Below are 24,514 nucleotides of genomic sequence, written 5' to 3'. Positions count from 1 at the left end.
AAGGAAAAAAAAAAGGTCGAAATCGTCATTCACCAAAAGGCAGATGATTTTTTCGCCCCGTTGTAGAATAATGCGCCTCTGGCCTTGTGGGAAGACTTTCAAGGAGGAGCGCATTATCCTACATGGGGGGCGAAACAATCATCGCCCTTCCCAAACACAAACGATTGTCGTTTTAAAGCAGAGGGGCATTTTTGTTGTTTTAACAATAAAAATGTCTGTTTAGCAATTAAATCGAATCGGGTGGCAAAATTAGAAAAAGAAGTAATCGGGGTAGTTAGTCTGGCCAACTAGAGTTCGTCTGGTTCAACTAACCGTGGGTAAGAACCATAACTCTCCTTCCCTCCTCCATCTCTCCTATAAATTCACATCCAAAGCCCTCAAAATCTCAGCACTGGAAAAGCGTCTTCATACACGCCCTGCCTCTGTTCTCTTCTCTTTACCTGCATTTCTTTTGGCTTTTGATTCGATTTTTTTCTTCATTTTCTTTGAAAATGAGAGAGTGCATCTCTGTCCACATTGGTCCGGCTGGGATCCAGGTCGGCAATGCCTGCTGAGAACTTTATTGCCTCGAGCATGGCATCCAGGTGAGATTTTCATGATCTGAAACTTTTTCCTTTTGTATCGTTTTATCATTTTATAATCTGTTGTTGTTTTTTTTTAAAACCAGATCTGATTGTTTTTCGTTTATTTCTTCAGATCTAGTATTTTGCTTGTTGCTCTACAGATCTAGGTTTTTGACATTATCACAAGTTAGAACTAGCTAGAATTTTCATCATTTTATTATGTGTTCTTGTTTTTTGTTCACTAGATCTAGATTTTTTCGTTTATTTCTTCAGATCTAGTGTTTTTGCTTGTTGCTCTACAGATCTAGGGTTTTGACAATATCAAGAATTAGGTCTAGCTAGAGTGTTTCATCATTTTATTATTTGTTCTCGTTTATTTCACTGGATCTAGATGATTTTCGTTTATTTCTTCAGATCTACATATCTAGGGTTTTGACATTATGAAGAATTAAATCTGGCTAGAATGCCGAGTTTTTGCGTTTGTTCCTTTAATTTTCTTCTTTACGTGGCTATTTGGCTATTTGGTTTTTGCCTTTAGATTTTTTTCCTCCAGATCTAGGTATTTGCTATATGAAAATCTCTGATATGTGGCATTTGGGATTACTTTCTCTGTTTTCTAGATCTGTCAATGTGTGATCATTTTGTTATGTGTTCTCGTTCTTTTTCACTATGTCAAGATGTTTTTTAATTTATTTCTTCAGATCTAGTGATTTTATTTGTTGCTCTACAGATCTAGGGTTTTGACGTTATGAAGAATTAGATCGATCTAGAATGGTGATATTTGTTTCTTGTTTCTGTATGATCTATTGTCATATCACTGTCTACTTTTATTATCATTAGATTTTCTCCCTATCTAGATTTCTGCAATTTGAAAAACTGTATTGTGATTGTCATTACATAGTAGATTGTTTTACCTGCATTTAGGATCACTTCTCTGTTTACTAGAACTAGGTTATTGGCCTTTTGATATTCGGATCTTGTTAATTGAGATATTCTATTGGGGTTTCCTGAGATCTGTAGCCTCATTTCTGTTCCTGTTTCATAGTGATCTGCTTTATCTGCTCCTAACTTTTATTAAAAAACTTTTTAAGTTCTGAGTTTTATTTATTGTTTGCAAATTTGTAGACCTGAACCTCGTTTATTTAAGTTCGGATCTAGATAATTTCGTTTATTTCTTCAGATCTACAGTTCTAAGGTTTTGACATTACGAAGAATTAGATCTGGCTAGAATGCTGGGGTTTTTACGTTTGTTCCTTTCATATTCTGCTTTGCGAGGCTATTTTGTTCTTGTTTCTGTCTGATTTATTGATATTTCGGTGTGTACTTGTTTCACCGTTAGATTTGTCTCCCAATCTAAGTTTCTGCTATTTGAAAATCTCCGATATGTGTGTCATTGCGTCATAGATTGTTTTACATTTGGCATTTAGGATTACTTTCTCTGGTTTGTATATCCGTCAATGTGTGATCACTTTGCTATGTGTTCTCTTTCTTTTTCACTAGATCTAGATGTTTTTCAATTTATTTCTCCAGACCTAGTGATTTTGCTTGTTCCTCTATAGCTCTAGGGTTTTGACTTTATGAAGAATTAGATCGATCTAGAATGCTGAGTATTTTTGCACTTGTTCCTTTCATTTTCTGCTTTGTGAGGCTATTTGTTTCTTGTTTCTATCTGATCTATTTTTATATCGGTTTTTACTTTTATTATCGTTAGATTTCCTCCCTATCTAGATTTCTGCAATTTGAAAAACTCTATTGCGATTGTCATTGCGTTGTAGATTGTTTTACCTGCATTTAGGATTACTTCTCTGTTTACTAAATCTAGGTTATTGGCCTTTTGATATTCAGATCTGGTTCCTGAGACCTGTAGCCTCATTATGTCTCCTTTTTCATAATGATCTGCTTTATCTGCTCATAACTTTTATTAAGAAGCATTCTGAGTTCTGGGTTTTATTGTTTTTTCAAATTTGCAGACCTGAAGGGCTTCTTTTATTTCAGAACTGAAAATTTCCCATCTATTAGCGTGAGATGGATTATCACTTAATTGATCTTAATTTGTCTTATATCTGTTAGATCTTATGTGTGCATTGACAGATCTGTGCATTTTTCTTTGATTTCCGTTCTCTATTTCTGCTACTTAAATCTCAATCTTCTCTTGCAGCCCGATTGCCAAATGCTAAGTGACAAAACCGTTGGTGGAGGAGATGATGCTTTCAACACCTTCAGTGAAACCGGCGCTGGGAAGCACGTTCCTCGTGCCGCCTTTGTAGATCTCGAACCCACTGTCATTGATGAAGTTAGGACTGGAACCGGTCACTGTAACTACACTGTTTATTAAGTGTAATGATTTAAACGATTTTTGTTATCTTTCAGTAAGTTGGATTTTTATATTCATGTTTCTAACAAAGTGAGATGATGTTGCTTTATATATTTAAATTGCACTTGTTGGGAAAGCTCATGTTGGGATTATGGCAGCTATCACTTTCGGCTTGAGTGGAAGCTCCTGTTGGGAAAATAAGACAAGGAGTACCATCTATAGTATAAGACAACTTTTTTTTTTTTTGCTGGAACTGAAAAGCAACTTGGAAAACCAGCATGAAGAAGTATCCTCAATAATTTATTTTGCTTGGTTATTGCTCCAGTGCATTACATGGGGTTGTTTATTTCTTACTAGGGTATTTTATGTAGACTTGGATGTTGGTAATCTGTATTTCTGGCTGTCTGGAAAACCCATTAATTTTGAAATTGCCATTGTTTAATTTTTCATATGATGTGCTTATTAGAAGTAAAATGACTGCCATATAATTTTCTCGGATTGTCGTCCATAAAATGCCCTCTTTTCCAAGCCGGTACTCAAATCTTAAAGTGACATTTCCCCATGTAATATGTAGATTCAAGTGGTTTTGTAATCAGAATTTGAAAGGGACGGGCCCTCTACTGGCCTGTTTCTCTGGAACTTGATATCTTTGGACTAAATGAATATGTGGCAGCAGACTGACCAAGCAGTCAATAGGTCAACACAATGCACATGGTTTATTGGACGATGATGTTAAAAGGTGTATATTAAACAACATAATTTACGCCCCATGACAATTCTTAGATATAAAGTAAAGTATTTACATACTTGATTTCTTTATGAGTTAAGTGTGCTTCTTTATGAGATTTAAGACTTTTCTTTATGAGGTTTAGGACGACGCCACATATCAGGCTGGATAATAGAATTGGCAGTGACATCCCTACGCAAAATATGGATTAAATTGCCTCCTGCCCTAATAGAAATGCTAAAACTCGTGTTGATTATATTTACAGTTCTACTTGATCTCTTCTGCTTGCTAAAGCCATGGGTAAAGAAACTTAGCATTTGATATGCTAATCCAAAGTTTATTTTCGGAGGATTTCAAACTTTCACTATAAGCTTCTGTTCTATCTTAAGCTCGAATACTCAGTTGATGACATGAAGATTGGCTTTCGATACACAACTGATCTAAGTTGCTTGTCCTAGACAGTGGAGGAAAAATCACATAAGCTGTTAATGTAATTGGCTGCCCTTCATATGTGTTTTTAGTCTAGGATCACTGAAGTTCGTATTCTCATTTAATGCTTTCTCATTGGACATGTTTCTTTTCTATAGTGACAACCTATTTACTGAATTTTCTCTCGGTGATCTGAACCAATTGATCTCTGCAACAATGAGTGGTGTTACTTGCTGCCTGAGGTTCCCTGGTCGATTGAACTCCGACCTCCGAAAGCTTGTAGCAAACCTGATCCCATTCCTCCGTCTCCACTTCTTCATGGTTGGTTTTGCCCCTCTAACCTCAGGGGTGTCTCAGCAGTACCTCCCTCTGTCCCTGAGCTAACCCAGCGAATGTAGGATTCAAAGAACATGATGTATGCGGATGACCCCTGCCATGGCTGCTATTTGATTGCCTCTGCCATGTTCAGAAGCAAGATGAGCACCAAGTAGATGAGCAGATCATGATCAACGTGCAGAACAAGAACTGAAGTTCGTTGAAGGTCAATGGATCCCCAACAATGTGAAGTCAAGTTTATGCGACATCCCCCCTCGGGGGCTGCCCATGGCTGCAACTTTTATTGGAAACTCAATCCAGGAGATGTTACCGACTGACACAGAGTGTCAGACCAGTTTACTGTCATGTTTAGACAGAAATCTTTCTTCTATTGGTACACTGGAGGGGGGATGGACGAGATGGAATTTTTGGAGGCTGAAAGCAACATAAACGATCTGGTGTCGGAATGTCAGCGGTATCAGGATGCGACAACATTCAGCCTCATGACCGATCCGGTGTCAGAATATCAGCGGTGTTAGGATGCGATAGCCGAAGACGAAGGTGATTATGAAGATGAGGTTGAAGAAGGGCTCAAGAGATGTGAGGTCTTTGAAAAAGGGATGAAATTGGTGGTAATGCTGATATGTGAGAATGAAGCTGCTCTATGAATGCTGATGCTTTGATATATCCTCTTATGAAGCTGCTCTATGAATGCTGATGCTTTGATATATCCTCTTATCCCAACTTGAAAGTTTGGATGGTTGTGGGAGGAGATGGGGCTTTAGGTACGGGTAATGCATTCTGGCTCTTTATAGAGCTTTGTTAGTTGATGCTTGGAGATAGATCATAGATCATGATTATATGTACTTTATGAATTAGCAGTTTCCCCATTTCTAAACATTGGGGATTTTCTCTGTCTAACACTCCGTGTCCGTGTCGACACACGACACTCGTGTCCATGTCCACCAATCATAGCCTTAAATTTTCTAATCTCAAAAGGGCTCATAAAGATAGACAAGCCCTTAAACCCTCCTCTAGACTATCTAATATGTAGCAAGCATAGTAAAGTAGGTAAATTTTTACAGTTCTTTCTTCTGTCCAGAAGGTATTCTTTACAATAGTCAGCATCTTCTTCAGTCCATCATTTATAAATGCTTCCAACATGTTACCATCCTCAAAAGCTTCCTTGCTTTTTATATATGTCAACCTAAACAAAGGTGCATGGCATGGACTAAAAGAAGCACTTTGGAGGAGATTAATTCATGGGTATGGTTATTACGTTCACATTATTTTCGGTCCAACAAGTTTGAGTTGAGCCTGTGAAGGCTCTTACCCTCATTAGTTTGATAGTCATTCTTACCCTCATTAGGTTCAGATTCCCAGGAGAAAAGGCTCCAGAACTAGGAATCACTAACCTTCCAGGTAGAATAAGAAACACCATCAGTTTATTGTTGCCCTTAAAAAAAACCCTCCATTTGAACTTGAATAAAAATCCCATGATATGTGGATCTTACAACTCCCTAGCTGTATAACCTTCAACTATTGGATGTTCCTAGGCATACTTTATATGTTACACCCCCACAATTCCCTTGATAGTTGACTAAAGACATTCAACAGAACCCAAAAAGTTATTCAAGAACAAGTAAGTGGTGAATCTTGTCAATAGAAAACATTATGCAAGGTAAAATTCCAAATCATGGACGGTTGACATAAGCATACAGTTTAATTTGTTGACTCAATGACTACACATTTACATGAAGAAAGTTGTAATGACCTAGGGTCAAGCCATATAGTGATCCCTTCAAAAGAATCTAAAAAAGGAAAACAACCTCAAATCATAAAATCACATAAAATATGTTCTTTGTTCACTGTTGGAAAACACTCATCTGACAAACAACAATCCTTCATCATTTGAAAACTGGAGTATGAATGAGAACTGGATAAAGACATTCATCATATATCACAAGCTCATCAGTAATTATGGTTTTAAATTTCGGACGAAATACTGAAATTTCGGATGGGGAGATCGAAACCACCTAAATCTGAAATTTCGGGAAAATGTAATTTTTTTAAAAAAAATTTCAATAATTTAGGCTGAAATTTCGGTTCGGCTATGTCTGAAACCTAAACCGAAATTTTAAACCTTGTAGGTAATATGCATCGATAGATGCATCCACGTATAGCTTAACATGGCCACAGTTTTAAAGGAAATCGAATTTAAGATTCACTCTTACATGGAGAATGATCAGAACAATAAAGGAACAAAATGTTCAATAGCAACAATACACTGAGTTATACCCACATATTAATAACTCATGCAAAGATATACAAACCTTATCAGGATAGTTGCCAGTTTGAAGTTTTTGTAGAGCATTATCAGCAAGAGAGCGAACATGGCAGAATAATGCATAGGCTTCGGTCCTCTTCCCAGCCAAACGGTAGGATTTGGCCAAATAGAAGCACCTGAAGACAATTTAGGATACCTTTAGTTCCAAAAGAAGTGGCAAAGACTAATCAAATCAAACTTCAAATTGCCGCAAAAGTTCAATATCAGTCCATCCCATTATACAATGGTACACTGTTATTTTCTGTGTAGTTCTACCACTTCCCAGGCTGAATTACCAGATTTGAAGAAGTGATCGTCGACTGGGTTCACATTGTTAGCACATGAAGATCCTAAAAATGTGACAGTATCAGCTCTACTGCGTCTAACAATAATATTTTTCCAGAAAGGCAAATTAGAAGAGTGTGCCCACAAGCATTTGTAGAAATAGCATAGTAAATGGGAGATAATAAATCTGCCCAATCTCTTCTCATTAGAAGAGTGTGCCCACAAGCATTTGTAGAAATAGCATAGTAAATGGGAGACAATAAATCTGCCCAATCTCTTCTCACCTGAGAAGGGATCAGGAAACCCACATTAAGGGACCGAGCAACATATGTACTGATCATATTTACAAAGGTTAGATTCAGGAAAAATCAGTGAGGCGAATGTTCAGAAAAATTGGGGAAAACCACATGGCTTTTCTCTTTACTATGCTTATATCTACTTGTTTTTCTAACTAAACACATAAAGGCATGAAATGGTTTAAGTGCATGTGTTTACAATTAGGATGAGAGTTCAAATTATACTTTGAATTTCTCACAAGATTTACAGATAATATATATGAGAAATTGAAGGGATCCCATTAAAATTATTCGTCAAATTTGTATTTTTTAATTTATTTGGGGTTTTTAAAGTTTAGAACGGGAGATAAAGAATTATGGAATTTTCCAAGAATTTTTCAATTATACGGAGAAATTTGAAACTATGCTCATGATGAGAAAGCCACTTGTCTTCACCATCGAGGTAAATAGAAATCGAAAATGTCACCCTGCCTGCAGCTTCATAAGTAGAGAAAACCCCTAGGATATTCATTCACCATAATAAAAGTCTCACTGAAGAGTCAAATCCTTACCTTCATTTTTCCTACCTGACCATCTTTAGGATGAAAGACAAAAAGAGAACTCATATAGGTCCTGAGCCTTCTTGAGCCTTGAGGTCAGCTTCTACCCAATCCATTTGAAGCCCAAGAAGGTCAGAAAAAGTATAGCCTATGAACTGTATTTTACCATCCAAGATTAGCTGGCATATCACTTAATGTCTCTTCTATCCATCATAACAAAATCAATACTACAGTTTTAGGAAAACATGAGCTGATAAGGCCCGCTACATCTATCTCTATAGATGCAGGAATGATGTAGAACCTCTGCATTACAGAGCCCAAGTCTGGTCTTTCCATTTACATGGAGTTCCTTCTCATAACTTCCATAATGAGAAGCTTCACGAAGAGAAAGCTGAGATTATATTTAGTGGTTTATTTTATACTATAGAGATTAATTTTAAGGGTTATGATCATGGTATGAAATATCGGCAGACAGGATACATATTGGCCAATACGTATCCGTATCGATTGGGTTCGATATGATAGAGATCCTTTGCATTGGTGCTCACAAATCTTGCTAATGCGGCCGATACATAAGGTATATTAGCTGGTATGACTGATATGGAGTCTGAATCATGCCATATTCACATCAATACCCTGAAGGTCATTTTCCGAATTTCATTAAGGCATTATTATAATTCCTGCTTTCAACCCCTTTAGATCTATAAACTATAAAGGTATAAATTTAGTGGGTAATGTCAACCACACCCTAAAGAATTCTTTCATCCCTATTTTCTCCGTTTTTTTATGAAATGGTATCTTTCCCTTTCTTTTTCTCTTCTGACTTCTAGTAAGAATCATGATGCACACTTGTTAAAATTGTTCAAAGGGAACTGGAAAAAGGTACAACATCTTAAGTAACAAATACAACATAGTTGGCATACTAAATTTTGATGGGCACCACTACATGTCTTGCCATAACCATTACACACAATTTTTCAGAGAATATATGAAAAAATCACGAAATTACGAAGAGAAGAAGAACGATGACCTACCTTGTCTGCTCATGCCCTAGAAATCCTGATTATCACTCTATTTCATCTTCTTTGTTTCCTCTTCTTTTCTTCTTCCTATCTTCTTCCAAGTTCCAAACGTATTTTCTCACAAATGTTTGGTTTGGAAATCTAGAAAGGAAATAGAGATCAAAGCATGGAACCAACATTTTCCTCTTAGTGCCACATCTAGGCAGCATTTGCAAGAGCTTCAATGTTCTAGCCACAAAAGTTGAGTTTCCTCATCACCTTGGCAAAAGCTGGATGGATGAAACCCGAGTGTCGATCTCTTCACCTTGACAAAAGGCATGTTTACCTTCTATGTCAGCTCAGGTGACTGGTTGCAGAAATCCACCCTAAATTCAGGTTGTGTTTCAGGTCAGGTTGCCCGACGCCTCGACCCTAACCCGACCTGAAAAAAGTTCTGGTTTTCTTTTTCATCCCTAACCCGACCCGACCTGACCTGAGCAACTGCCAACCCAACCTGGGAAAAAAACTGGTTGAGCCCGACCCAAATTGCACCCCTAGGAACCTTATATTGGAGTAGAATTGGGGAGGAAAATTCATCTGGGGAAGTTCACACTAGTTACAACCCGCTTCCAAGAGAGGTTCCCTTTGCAAACAAATTGAGATCTTCCATGAGATGCTGCCTTAACTAAGAGGAGACTTCAACTAATCGACTTCTTTTTTAACAACAAAAATTCTCTACAATAAAAGATTACTCATTGAGAAAATTTCTACACTTCTCTGAAATAAAAGATTCCTCTGAAAATTTCTACAACATTGTCTCTCTTCCGAGAGATTTAAATAGATTTGAGAACCACTTGATAGATGACCAGAGGTTTTTCCATTTTTTTTCATAATGCAACTAACAACCTAAGCTGGCAAAGTCCCACAAATTAAGAAAACTTGTGTTAGTAAGAAGGAACTTTAATTCAGAAACTCTTGTGTTCATACATAAATTCGCTGTGAACAAACTTCTAGGAATGATCACTTGGCAAAAAAAATATGAGAAGAAATGCTATTAGGCAATTTCAATGCTTGCTTCAGATCAAGAATTGAACCGTAGAAAAACTGCAAAGAAGGAAGCATAACCACAAGAATATAGAAAAATAGAAAGTTAACAAAATTTTATGGGATTTGCTAGGGTCCATTGCAAAAGGCATTTCGCGGCTGGTCTGTTGCATGTCAGACCAGCCACCTCACGAATGAAGACAGAAGCAGTTGTCTCCATTCACAAGCTGGCTGGTCTGACGTGCGACAGACCAGCCCCGAAATGCCTTTTGCGATGGACGCTAGCAATTCTCAAATTTTATATGTATGTACGTGTCAAGTTCCCATTTCTAGGGGTTTCCGTGTCAGCCACTTCGTATCCGTGTCGACACTTAACAAATCAAAAAATTCAAAATAACTATATTCTAAGAGGAGTAGACATATAGCAATGGCACAATTTTTTTGCAACAGGTGTATCACGGTTAATAAAGTTCTAAGAGGCTTCTAAATTTTCCATGATTAATGCTTCTCCACTGAATAATGAATAATCACAAGAGTTTCACTACAAAAACAAACTTAAGGTCAAAGTAAAACAATGGAACTTCGGTATAGCATAATTGCATAAATGCATGTCATGTGTTTTTCAAATAAACTTTAAGGACAAACATTCAAATAACCTATGCCTATTTGTATGCTACATTTAATATTTTCTGTGAAGGGCTTATAGAGGATAACATTTTGATTACAAGAAAAGTTGAGATTTATTAAAAATTAACAATCAATAATACAGAAATAGAACTACAAATAAGAACAAGAGCAAACCTTTCGGCACGAAATACCAAATCCTTAAGCATGTACTCTTCAGTAAATTCCACTTCTTCAGGTTTTCTATCTCTTCCAGAGCTAATTAAATCAACAAGATCAGATGTATTCTGCCAATATAGATGATAAACAGTTTTAGTCTTGGAGCAAATACAATAGTATCATAAGAAATGGAATCTTCAAAATCTATTAGAAGGGTAAAAAGCTCCAAAGTAGGAATGAATACCCCAAGGTTACAGACGTAATCTTGTACCTGTATTAAAAGATCAAATAAGCGAACAAGCTCTTCAGGCTTTGTGACCTTCTCACCCTTGTCATCACGGTGCCTAGTTAATTTGGTTTTAGCAATACTAACAAGCAACTGATTGCTTTCAATGGTACGCTGTCCTAAGACAACACTAACAGCCTTATCAAGGCCATTTAAGTTGTCTTTTACATTCTCACTATTACCCGCAGTGACCTAAATTAGGCAAAATGTCAGAAAAAAAACTGTGCAAAAACATGAAGTTAAAGCCTCAGCAAGTTATATAAAGGTCCAACTTTTTTTCTTTTTTTTTTTTAATGGTAAAGCTCCAAGTCCATATCAGGTCGTTGCGAATGCAGCTCCTAGCATTGTGATATGCCGCGAATATTTTATCAAAAACAGTAATCTTCTTTTCTGCAGGAAGAGACTCTGATGCCGGGCCATGTAGAGCTTTCTCCAGCTCCTGAGCTGATCAATTTCTCACATAAGAGTAAGATTTGGACAAAGTATTAGCTTCTAAAGGAGAGTAGATAACCAAGTACATAGAATAACAAAAATTAGCATGGTGCAGGCCAAATGGCAGAACCAATTTCAAATCCATATGTTTATGAAAGTGAGAATAAGAGGTGCATATTAAAGAAGCATAGGCACACATTCACAATGGCTCCCTACCAGCCTCGCCTCTGGTACATGTACAGAGCTTTCAAGACGGAGGTGCAAAGTGAAATCTTGCATGCTTTACAAGCTACTGACCACCATGGTACATGAAGATATTAACAGGTAAGTATTTTATATATAAAGAGGGAGTTCCGTTCCTCTTACTTCGACTTGGTGTATCCCAGTTGGAGGAAGCACATTCAATAAAAACCAACCATTTCCCTTCTTTGAACACAGTTTCTTAAGTTCATGCTAAATTTATCATGTTGCAAAAAGGAAAAAAACAAAATAAAAATCTGATTCTCACTTTCGGACGAGCTTCGGCAGATCGTTAGATTTGGAAAAAAAGAGAGTCCTCTGACGTTAATTCTGTGGAGACACTAGAAAAATATCGCATTGAACAAATTATATAAAATAGTAGTTCAAACATACAAGAGAATGCCTGCTTTTCAAGTTACATATGTAGCATCTGAAAGTTCTGTAATAACACATCATCTTGATGCTTGCAAACACCCCACACCAAGAAACCCAAACAAAATCCAGACCTGTTTGAGAAAGAAGAAAGAAAGAGAAGAAAAGCAACGGACAAATGGGAGCAAACTGCTGATGTCAGCTGACATCATCCTGAGACCAGCTGCTGCCAGCTGGTGGACCCCAGATGGGGTTGAAACTCCAAGAACCCTGCTGTTCTTATTTATGAAATTACTGTGATATTTTCAGAATTATTCCCGTAATAATCTTTGTTAAGAGAGGATTTAGATAAGAGAAAGTGAGTTAGGGAAGAAGCTCCCTCTCACTAATATATTTATTAAAAAAGAGATAAGCACAATTATAACTATGCCCTCAGGCTTATTACATATATCCAACACTCATCCTCAAGCTGGAATGTAGATATTATACATTCCTAGATTGCTACAAATATCATTCAACTTTGACTTAGGCAAGGGTTTTGTGAAAATATCTGTTAACTGGTCCACAGATCGAGGAAAAGAAACATGTATCTCGCCCCTATGGATTCTCTAGCGAATAAAATGGCAATCAACCTCTATATGCTGGGTTCTCTCATGGTAGACGGGATTGGTGGCTATGTGAATCGCAGCTTTATTATCACAATAAAGCTGAGCTGAAGAGGAAGAAGGAAAACCAATCTCTGTCATGAGGGAACATAACCAAAGAAGCTCCCTCCTCGTATGAGACATAGCTCGGTATTCTGCCTCGGTACTAAACTTCGAAACAACTTCTTGTTTCTTACTTTTCCATGACACTAGATTGCCACCAACAAAGGTGCAGTAGCCCGTGGTTGATCCTCTATCTGCTAGAGATCCTGCCCAATCTGCATCGCAATAGCCTTCCACCCTGACATGTCCATTTTTCTTGAATAGTAGTCCTTTCCCTGGTGCCCCTTTCAAATAGCAGAGAATCTGAACTACTGCTGTCCAGTGAGAGGTAAGAGGAGCACTCATAAACTTGCTAACTATTCCAACTGCATAGGAGATATCTAGGCGAGTAACCGTGAGATATATGAGCTTACCAACGAGTCTCCTATACCTGCCAGGGTCTTCCAACAGATCTCCTTCCTTTGGAATAAGCTTCACATTGGGATCCATAGGCGAAGATACAGGTTTTACTCAAGATTCCCTGTTTCTTCCAGTAAGTCTAACGCATACTTTCTCTGTGATAGAGATATCCCTTGAGAGGAATATGCCACCTCTATCCCAAGAAAGTATCTAAGCCGACCCAAATCCTTTATGACAAACTCTGCCTGTAAGAAACTCTTCAATCTCTGTATTCCCCCTGAGTTGCTTCCTGTAATGATGATGTCATCAACATACACACTCAAAAGGATGCACACTGCAGAAGATTGATGACTGAACACTGAATGGTCTACTGCACACTAAGTCCAAAACGTGTGACGGGCTCACTGAATCGACCAAACCATGCTCGTGGAGACTGTTTCAAGCCATACAGTGATTTCTTAAGGCGACAAACAGAGGAGGACATCTCCCCCTGAGCAGCATACCCTGGAGGCTGCTCCATATAAACTTCCTCCTAGAGGTCGCCATGTAGGAAGGAATTCTTAACGTCTAGCTGATGTAGAGGCCAACCATGATTAACTGCCTAGGATAGTATCACGCGAATTGAAGGAATCCTCGCAACTGGCGAAAATGTCTAATGATAGTCAACCCCAAATGTCTGAGTGTAACCCTTGGCAACCAGACGGGCCTTCAACCTTTCAACTGTCCCATCAAGTAAGTACTTGATTGAGAATACCCAACGACAACCAACTGGTCGAGCCCCAGCAGGAAGTGGAACAAGATCCCATGCTTGGTTTGATCGGAGTGCACCCATTTCTAGATCCATAGCAGCTCGCCATCCTGAATGTTGAAGAGTCTCCTGTAATGACTTTCGTAGGACAAGGACGAAACAAAGGCTTGGAAAGAAGATGTCAGACGGTCATAAGAAACAAAATGAGATATGGGATGTGCAATAGAATGAGATCTAGTACGAGATGCAATAGGAAAGTCAGAAGCAATGACAGAGGAGGGTAGAGAAGATACCTCAGTAGGCAAGGTAGGGACCTCGGCAGATGAAGGCGATGGATCTTGTGAAGGAGGTGGAGGTTCGTCTTTCTACATGCGTCGCCTATATTCTTTAGTAACTGGTGGTCGAGCCACTGGAACTGATGAAGATGGCAATGGATTTGTGATCGCAACAGGCTGTAGGGGCACCTGAACTGAGTCAGAAAGCGAAGGAAGAAATAATGGCACCTCATTCTCCAAGGGACTTGTAAGAGGAGCAGATGAAGGACCAAAGAAAGCTTCAGATTCAAAAAATGTCACATATGCTGAAACAAACCATCGGCGTAATCGAGGACTATAACAATGGTAGCCTTTCTAAGTTCGAGAATACCTCAAAAAGACACACTGTTCCAACCGAGGATTGAGTTTGTCCCAACCAGGACCAAGAAGGTGGACGAAGCAAACGCACCCAAATACTCGAGGGGTGAGAGGGAAAGGATCCTGCTGAGGGTATAGGAGCTGAAAGGGAAAGGAGCCACGGAGGACAGAAGAGGGTAGACGATTTGCAAGAAAATAGGAACGTCAAGGTAGGAGTTTTCCACAGGAGCCGGCGAAGGGGGGTCCTGATGAAGAAAACTGACCTTACCTTGTCCAAGGAGGTAAGTCTCAATTGCAACTTTCCAGGGTAAGTAGTTGATTCCATCAAACTTCGCAATGTTCAACTGTGGGTAGGAGTTTTCCACAGGAGCCAAGGTAGAAGACGAAGAAGAAGAAGAGGCCGAAGGTGTGGTAGAAGCACTGACCTCGGTGGTCATGCCAATAGAGGGATCAACAATGACAGGAAGATCCATAAGGACAACAAATAGCGACAAACAGAGAGACCACCACCAACGGCTATAGCAAGTGGATGGGGAAAATGAATGATAGAACCAACTAATCAAGGGAGAGGCTCATAGGACGATGTCACAAGCGAAGAACAAGGACATATATGAGCCCATCGAGAAGATAGAAAGATACGGGAAAGAGAGAAACAAAGAAGGATGAAAATAAGTCGGCACATGAAAGAGGGAAAAAAGAGAAAAAAAATATCGTAAGAGATATTAGGGTTACGATTGGAAGAAGAGAGGGTGGGAAGGGATATAATAGAGGAGGAATTAGAGAGTGGGGTCACTGGTGGGTTGGAGGAGGGCGGGAGGGGAAGGAGGCGGAAGATGGGGCCTGGAGTGGGGAACAGGTTGGCTGAGGGGGGCGGGGGGGATTGGGGGTGGGAGACGGGGCCAGGAGAGGGGCGCGGGGGGGGATGGAGTGGACTGGGAGGGTGGGGCAGGGCCTAGAGAGGGGCGCGGGGGGGATGGAGTGGGCTGGAAGCGCGGGCCGGGGCCTTGAGAGGGGCGCGGGGGGCATGGAGTGGGCTGGAAGAGGGGGTGGGGCCTAGGGAGGGAGGCGAGGGGTCTGGTGGGGGGGCGAGGCCTGGTGGAGGAGCGTGCGTTTTGGAAGGGTTAGGGTTAGGGAGATGATAGAGGGAGTGAGGAGGGAGGAGGATTAAAGTAAGGGTTAGGGTTTACGGAGAGACGGAGAAGGTAGAGGCTACGGGGTTTCCCTAGGGATAAAAAACCCTAGGGCTCTGATACCATGTTAAGAGAGGATTTAGAAAAGAGAAAGTGAGTTAGGGAAGAAGCTCTCCCTCACTAATATATTTATTAAAAGAGAGATAAGCACAATTACAACTATGCCCTCAGGCTTATCACATATATCCAACAATCCTGAAGGGTTTTCAGGGGTCCCTGTTTATTTGGGATTATTGTACAACCTCCATCACTAAAATTGGATTAATCCCCTATGCAATGCTTCCTAAAGGAGATTTAGAGATGGTTGGAACTGGACTGGACATCAAGACATCAAGATCAATCACAATTATGATTTTTTAGGACCTGTTATAGTATAAAAGATAAATAACGCCTTTCTCCAACAGCTGAAGCTTTTGGAGAAGTTGGTAAGTTAACATGGTATCAGAGCCAAAGGTCTTGAGTTCAAACCTTCCAGATAGCAAAAATCCACATGCGATGGTCGGCCAAAGTGGGACCACATGTGCCACATGTTTGCCAAGTGGGCCACACGTGCGGGAGAGTGTCAAAGTATAAAAGATAAATAACGCCTTTCTCCAATAGCTTAAGCTTTTGGAGAAGTTGGTAAGTTAACAGGACCCATTTATGAGTTTGATTTGATTTACCATATATTTTGGGGTTGAAAAGTCTGTATGTTTTTAATTTAAATCAGAAACTTAAGTTTCACTTGATTATTGCATTAGTACGTGTTCCTTAAGTTTAGTGCGGTTATGAGTTTAGGTGCAATAGAGGGTAATTTCAGCCTATCGGAAGCCCATATGGGAGGAATTTCACGGCCTTTTTTGTCAACTTTCAGAGAATATTTATTTTAGGCCACAGACATTGGCACTACCATGTGTTGATAATTGCACAAGCTCACATTGTCTTTTATTATTTCACCAACTGTCAAAAGTTATTACAATTCTCACTCTCAGAAGGCAATTAAATAAGAAAAGACAAGGTCAGTTTGTGCAATTATCAAAACATGGTAGTGCCAATATTTGTATGCTTATTTTATTTCCTGGATGATATTTTTCATTTTCATTTTTGCCATGTCTTTTCTTTCACTTCTAGCTGTTTATGAAGAATTCAGTCCTTAGTCCGAGACTTTGAGTGTCAAAAGTCTGAAATTTCAGGGAGAATTCAATCGGCGAACTGAAATTTCCTGGGTTAAGTGACAGCAAGTAGTTTATATAACTTCTATATTCTGCTGCTTCCATCACATTTTAGAGGAAGTTTTGAAAGTTCTGAAAATAAAAAATATTTGAGACTTGGCAAGCACTATAGGTATCACATAAAAATTGTTCCCTTTTATTGTTTGAATCAGTACATCGAAAGCCTCTATTAGAATAAACAAGTAAACAAACACATAACACAGCAAAGAGGACTGCCAGGCAGTCAGAACAACTACTTCCCTGATGACATTCCAGTTCAATATATATCATCAATTTAGTCTTGCAAAATTGCTAGTTTGAAAGAGGGGAGCCTCCAGCTAGGTAGCATAGAAAGAAATCATCAATGTAGTTCAATTCTTCAGTATTGTGCTACTCATTGTATCAAGGGAATTGCTAGCGTCCATCGCAAAAGGCATTTCGTGGCTGGTCTGTCGCAAGTCAGACCAGCCACCTCGTGAATGGAGACAAAAGCTGTTGTCTCAATTCACGAGGTGGCTGGTCAGACCACCCGCTGTGGACCCCGATCCGAGATAGGCGGCGAGGGAACGGGTCCCCTACACCCTCTCTGGATCATCCACGTGTAAAGGAGAGCTCTACCAAGGAACTCTCAAAACAGATGCCACCCTCATAGCATAGCACGAGTGGCGATATAAAAGAAAGAGATATGTCTCGATCCGGAACCGAGGTTCGAAACCGAGACATACCTGAAATAAACTCAGAGTCGCCATCCATGGATATGCCGTGGAACCCTAAAATCAAATCCTCTGTGCAATGGATAACCAGAAATATATATGGGTTCGTGCCTGGTTACGAATGGGGAAGGTCTGAGAGCACCCCCGATTCGTCCGAGTGCAAGCACTTGGTCTCTTATGCCATTTATTATTAACTCCAAAGAAGTTTGGGTAAAAATCATCTGAAATGGGAACAATCCTCAAGAATCGTCTACCTAAGCATGCATTTCCTGAGGATAAAGATAATAAACACATATAAAATAAAATGAAAGATGTGCCACCTAAGCATAGCTAGGTTATGAGTGACAAACCTAATGGGTGTCTAAGTTCTGATGTGCAAACACATGCAAGCTACAGCAAAAGGTATAGGATCAGTACGAGAAAGTAAGAAGACACATCAAAACATATAATAACAACATAATAAATCCTAAGACTCTAAATTATTAGCCCGAGTCCTCGGATGGTCTGGTATTCATCCAAAGAAGCCTACGTATCCCCGCCTCCACGAGAATCAAGGCAACGTAGTTCTTCGCGCCTATTCTAAGCTATGATGCCTAAGACACCTAGCCCTCTATCCTAAACTCGATCTAAAAGACCGGACCAATTATTAAAGTTTATTGTACGATTATTTAAATTCCAGTGAATTGTGGATTTTAGGACACCCTATATGCCCTAACTAAATGCAGATTAGCCCTAGGCTAATGCAGGTGGTTCCTACAACCTATGTGTAACTAGGCTGTGTGTCCTAAGGAAAACCAAGGGATCGCTAACGTATCCAAGACCTAGTCATCAGTCGGCGATGTGAATTGCCAACTGACCGGACGGAGGCGCTCCTATAACTCTAGGACAGACCCCTAACTCTAAAACAAGCACACAGCAAACAAACAATCAAACAACCTATCAAAAGAAAAACCCTAACTCTAAAACTCTCTATCTAGGAGAAACTCCTAACTCTAGAGGAAGATCTTTTGAAAACAAGATTTTAAAGGTTTTGGAAGAAAGTTTAAACTATTATTTACAAAAAAGTTTGGCTGGACTTGGGACATGAATCCCAAGCTGCACTACGTACCTCGTGAAAGAGGATCAAGCCAACGTAGTTCGAAACGAACTCTCTAACTACTAATTCTAAAACACTCAACACTTTAGGCTTTTTAAGGTTTTTCAGATGTTTTCACCATTTTGGCCAAAGACCGGAGGGAATATACAAAACAACATCCTAGGGACAAATCCTAGGGTGTACAGGGGAAACTATGCTCTAATAATACTATTATAAGAGCAAATGAGTCAAAGACTCTCTAATGACAGTAACTGAAGAATAAATGAGTCAAAGACTCTCTAATAAAAGCGATTAAAGGATAAACGAGTCAAAGACTCTCTAATAGGAGCAACTGATAACACTGAAATGAGATAACGAAGTCAAAGACTATCTAATAATACTGCAAATGAAACTATTGAGTCAAAGACTTTCTAAAAATAAAAAATAAAAAATGGAAACACGAGTCAAAGACTCCAATGACACCAACTAAAAGATAAATGAGTCAAAGACTCTCTAAAGGAAAAGAAACACGAGTCAAAGACTCCAATAACACCAACTAAAGGATAAATGAGTCAAAGACTCTCTAAAAGAGATGAAAACACGAGTCAAAGATTCCACTAACACCAACTAAAGGATATATGAGTCAAAGACTCTCTAAAAGAGATGGAAACACGAGTCAAAGACTCCACTGATAACAACTAAAGACAGATGAGTCAAAGACTCTCTAAAAGAGATGGAAATACGAGTCAAAGACTCCACTGACAACAACTAAAGACAGATGAGTCAAAGACTCTCTAAAAGAGATGGAAACACGAGTCAAAGACTCCACTGACAACAACTAAAGACAGATGACTCCCTAATAACATCAATAAAGATCAAATGAGTCAAAGACTCCCCCGATAACATCACCACACAAACGAATGATTCAAAGGCTCTCTAAATGAGGCAAGGCATGCCTCCTATGGGTACATCATTTATCAAAATCAAAGCAACCTCCCTGAGGTTAAGCTAAAAGGAAAAAAGCTTGCCTCCAAAGGAGGATTGCCTAACGAGACAAAATATGTCTCCTAAAACAGGTTCTAGTATCTAAAGAAGTCTAGAAGACTGCACTAGCCCATTAAGAGAGCAGAAAAGAGCTACTAGGCAATCTCAAATTACCATTCAAATCTTATATAAACAAATCAAGTACTAAGCAAAGAAGAATTTACAACTAAAGAGTGCACAATCTGCAAGAATAGCAATCATAAAATGATAAACAACATTAATTAGTCCAGACCAGCCGCTGGATAGCCTAATAAAGTAAACACAATATTCAAACACTTCAAAGCCAACCACAAACCCCGATACGGGGACTCCAATGAAATCAGATGATGCCAAAGTAATCATCTGATATCAAATACACATGATAATATTTCTATATCCCGCCTTGAAATCAGACAGTACTCATGTCGATAATATCGAATAGAGTAGTCATCTGATCTCCTTCTTCCTATTAAACAATTTATTTAAATGAAAATGAATGAGTATAATAAGCTTTCAAGATATTCTTACCTGAATAGTCCATTCATCTTCAGAACCTAACTCAAAACTTAACATGAAAGAAGAATATTAAATTTTCAACAAATTATACAAATGCATGCAATGATATTTCTGATTTTTATAAATTTTGGTGCATAACAAGGGGCATCAACTTGTGCAGATTCAAGTGCAAAAACGGTGAGCCATAAAACACAAAGAAGGGCTTCAATATGAGGCTAAGCAAGTCTTCTAAAAATGGGAACCCTCAAATGAGACAAGGCTTGTCTCCAAATAGGGGCTCCACAAATGAGGCAAGGCATGCCTCCTAGGGGTACACTATCTGTCAAAACAAGGCAACCATCCTGAGGGTAGGCTCTAAATGAGGCTCGATATGCCTCCTATACACAAAGGATGTAGACAAAGGATCAACGAGACTGGGCAGGTCTCTTAAACAAAAGAGGGAAAAACTCTATCTAAAGGTATTTGAAAGACTTGGAAAGTCTACCAAATAAAAAGAAAAGCATTACTTAGACTGAGCAAGTCTCCTAAGGATGGGCTTGGGCTAGCGCCTTCATCGCCCAATCGAATGATAATCCTTATCCTACTTGCTTCACCTTTTCCATCTTATTTCAACAATTCAGCAAAACCGATCAAAAAGAAGAAACTTTCCCTGCAGCCTAAACATGATGATGGAAATATTAATGACCCGAAGTAAAAATAAAGTGCATAAGTCTAGTACTGGTGTACTGGGAACTAGAGGAGGAGGACACATGTGTTCCAAGTCAACAAAAATGCCCAAGAACTCGATGGGATGCATTAGACTAAAAAAAAAAACCGTAACTTATTGAATGTTAAGAAAGATTAAAATCTAATATTCATTGTGGCACAGGGATTGAGGGTATACAAAACAAATTCTGAGGGAAGTAATAAGAATTGATTAGAGATATGTATTGTAATGATTCAGAACACCATAACTGTCATACTAGACAATGCCCAAATTCCACTTACTCCTCCTAATCTAAAAATATTAAACCCTTAAACTATCCAACATTTTCACATCCTTGAACAATCTGAATATCAAAAGGGAAAGCCATAGCACTTCGATCCTCAACATTATTTAAGTAGGCTCAAAAGTCTTGTAAAAAAAAACCAATCTGGAACTACTATCACAAAGCTCCATTTAGCCAAACAAATTGCTCTTATTCTACCAGAGAAAATGAATGATATCCTGAAATCCATTTCGATGATTATAACAAGTTTCATTGAAAATTTAAGCAGTGAACCATAAGAAAATAAACCAAATCCATGCAATATACCCAGGATGAAGTAAATTTAGAGAAAACTAGCAAGGAAAAGAATAGAATTAGCACCGAAAATTGTACAATTGCCGGAGATGATGGCTGACTATGATCGGAATTTGCAAAATGGCCGAGATTACAGAATTGATTCGGATTGGACCTTGAAACAGCGACCGGATCCTAGATCGCCCACGGTGAGTTTGCCGATTGACAGAAATGCACGCCGGAGAAGATGATGCTGTCGGGACTAATGGCACAATGAAGTCAATGCTCAGAATCTCTTTCTCTTTCTTTCTATATTTCTCACTCAGTTCCCTCTCTCTACACTTAGATTTTCAGCTCAAATCTCTCGGATCTCTCCCTCTACTCTCTGATTTTTAGCCTAAACCTCTCAGATCTCTCTTTAATTTTCTTGATTTGCAGATTCCTCTTAGCTTTAATAAAATCTAGAAAACGAAAATGGATGGGCTACAAATGGGGAATTGGAGCAGGTGGCCGGAGCATGGGAATACACTAGAGATCCGTCGGATTTACACAAGGTCACCAGATCTGGTGAAATCCGTCACAAATGCTGATGATGGGGTCAGATTTGGGGTTTTGAAAGGTAAGAGATCTTGGATACAGGTTGGACCAAAGCAGGAAAGGAAATAAAAGTATGAGGGATTTGGATCTGTGATAATGGAGGTGTTGATGAGACCGGCCGGAGAGTGAAATCCCGCCGGAGAAGACAGATTTTGATCGGAGAAAAAGGTAGAAATGGGTTTAGAAGTGTTGGCGATGGGTTTTGCATTTACACAGACAAGGTTTTTAGAGGGAATAAAAAAAAATTAAAGAAATGAAAAAGGACCTGAAATAGTAGATGTTGAGGAAGAGGTGGAACAGTTGGATCTCCGGCGAGATCTCCGAAGAAGAAGATGATCGGAGATCTATTTCTTCTCTCTCTCTCTCTCTCTCTCTCTCTCTCTCTCTCTCTCTCTCTGCTTTCTAAATTTTCAACGAAAATGAGAGACCCTTTCTCGATCCTTCTCTTGATTTTTATAGGGAATGGGAAAAATTAATTTTTTCTTGCTGAATGGGCACCCCCTCCCTCTTTATGTCACCCCACTTTTCAATCTCTCTGTTTTGAACGAACACGAGAGGCACCTCTCTGTTGTAAAAAAAAATAGAAATGAAGACCCCCTCCCAAATGCTCTAATCGGATGGCCTCTTATGGCTAGGGTGTTTGCCGATTTCAGCACACCCCATTTCCAATATTTGCACCCTTTTGACCCTTCTTTTACTCCTTAATCAATTGTGTGTGTGAATTGGTATAGACACACCCCCGTTACAATAATTCAGCCCCCTTCTTCATGAACCGACCATACTCTCTTTTATGGCTAGCTTTGTTTCTTTTTTCTTTTTTAAAAAAATCCTAGCCCTTGATTCAAAAGAGATAATCCAAGAGATGGCCCAAAACTCATTGCTGCCCAACACCGATTGTCAATTCAAAATCATCCTATGTAAATCAATTTGGTATATTGCCTACTTTTTTTTGAGCCCCAAAATACATGGTTTAGATCATCCAGTGTAAATAAATTTGGGGCATGGCCCTCTTGATTTTGAGCCCAACAACCAAATGGCTTAATCACCCGGTGATGCAAACTGCCATCACTTGCATGGGCATGAGGCTCTATATCTTAGGATTAATAAGAAGTGATATATTCAACCCCCTCTCTTTTTTTTATGATAGCACCTGCTAGTGTAATTGATGACTACTCTTTTGGCCCCCCTTAATTCTTTCTATGAACAACCTCTTGTGCAGTGTATTTATCATTCCCCTTGATATATTTTTGCACCCCTTTTCTTTACTTGGACAGCCCCCCAAAATATTTTTGACTATTCTTGTACATTAAAAAGGGGGTGGCTCGGGTAATGACAAGAGTAAAACAAATCACTTTCTTCTTGTAGGGAATGATATTGGCACCTCAAATTTTGAAATTTGCACAGCCCAACTTGTCTTTTCTTCTTTTCTGGATTGATATGGGCACCTTCCTGAATGGACAATCCACTCCCCTTCTGAATTTGCACCGCGACTCTATCGAGGCTTGCTCACTAGGCGAATCAGCTCAGATCTCGACGAAAATTTACAGGAACCTTGGTGGGACCCTAAGCTAGCCCAGGGTGCAATTTGGGGTCCATACACACTGGTTTGAAAAAGTTATGCACAAAACAAGGAGGTGCAGGGCACGGTCAAAATGGGGTGTCTACACCCGCGAAATGCCTTTTGCGATGCATCTAGCAAATCCCTCGTATTAATGCACATTATCAGGAATTACACACCTATCAAGTCAAACACAGTACAACTAAATCGTTTCAAAGAGACAATATCAAATTTAAACGGTAGAAATAGTCTTAGAAACGATTTGATTTCCAATAGTAACTCTTCCACCAATCGAAATAACAAGGATTAGCACGAACCTTTTAAAATTGAAACCCGAGTCTTAGCATTGGTTATTGGAAACCTATGACCAAGCCAATTAAACTCGGTCATAGATGCTGCCTGTTGGGACCTTGCCTCAGCCATAACAGCCTGCAAACAACAAATAATGCAGAAAATGTTTTCAGAACGTGCCATTAGGTTATACGATCGAAAATGTCAACTACTACTCCAGCATACCAGTATAACTTTGGTATTATTATGGCCATTCAAATAAAAAAAAATCTTTGGTATTATTATGAGAAGAACCAGAAAGTGGAGACAGAATTATTTTTATTTTTTATTTTTTTGAATGGTAATGTGGAGAAGAAAATCAACAGAAAAACATCTCAACTTTTTTTTTTGAATGTCAACTTCAGAGTATGTATATGAAAATAAGTTACAGAGAAGTTTTTGCAAGTACTAAGTTCTGCAGAGATTGATGTAGCATAGCCTATGAAATGGGGTGAGTTATAATCTTTGTACAGAATTCAGCATTTGAAAAGACCTCACCAAATTTAGGAACACGTGTACAACTAAAATTAATAAAAAAACATAAGAAATATAAGTAATGTTATATTGGACACTTTATTACAAATTTACAATCACCAAGAGACTGAAACTAGTGCGAACATCA

General features: G+C 39.0%; 2 pseudogenes across 2 annotated transcripts in view; one reads left to right on the top strand and one right to left on the bottom strand.

Annotated features, from left to right (window-relative positions):
* Positions 1–24,514, bottom strand: part of LOC143871549 (uncharacterized) — a 181,201-nt pseudogene that overhangs the window by 110,427 nt on the left and 46,260 nt on the right. The window contains exons 17-21 of the transcript XR_013246318.1: positions 23,880–23,991; positions 11,221–11,352; positions 10,894–11,096; positions 10,641–10,750; positions 6,682–6,811 (exon numbers count right to left, since the gene is read on the bottom strand). The product of XR_013246318.1 is annotated as an uncharacterized LOC143871549 (transcript). The remainder of the gene's footprint in view (positions 1–6,681; positions 6,812–10,640; positions 10,751–10,893; positions 11,097–11,220; positions 11,353–23,879; positions 23,992–24,514) is intronic.
* LOC143871533 (tubulin beta-1 chain pseudogene) lies at positions 281–5,436 on the top strand (annotated as a pseudogene). The gene is made up of 4 exons (XR_013246301.1): positions 281–584; positions 2,534–2,583; positions 2,722–3,163; positions 4,007–5,436. The product of XR_013246301.1 is annotated as a tubulin beta-1 chain pseudogene (transcript).

Source organism: Tasmannia lanceolata, unplaced genomic scaffold (assembly GCF_043159265.1).
Source record: "Tasmannia lanceolata isolate RefF3 unplaced genomic scaffold, GAP_Taslan_0.1 ptg000002l, whole genome shotgun sequence".
Taxonomy (NCBI): Eukaryota; Viridiplantae; Streptophyta; class Magnoliopsida; order Canellales; family Winteraceae; genus Tasmannia; species Tasmannia lanceolata.
The sequence above is the reverse complement of the archived record's forward strand: the minus strand, read 5'-3'. Positions and strand labels throughout refer to the sequence as shown.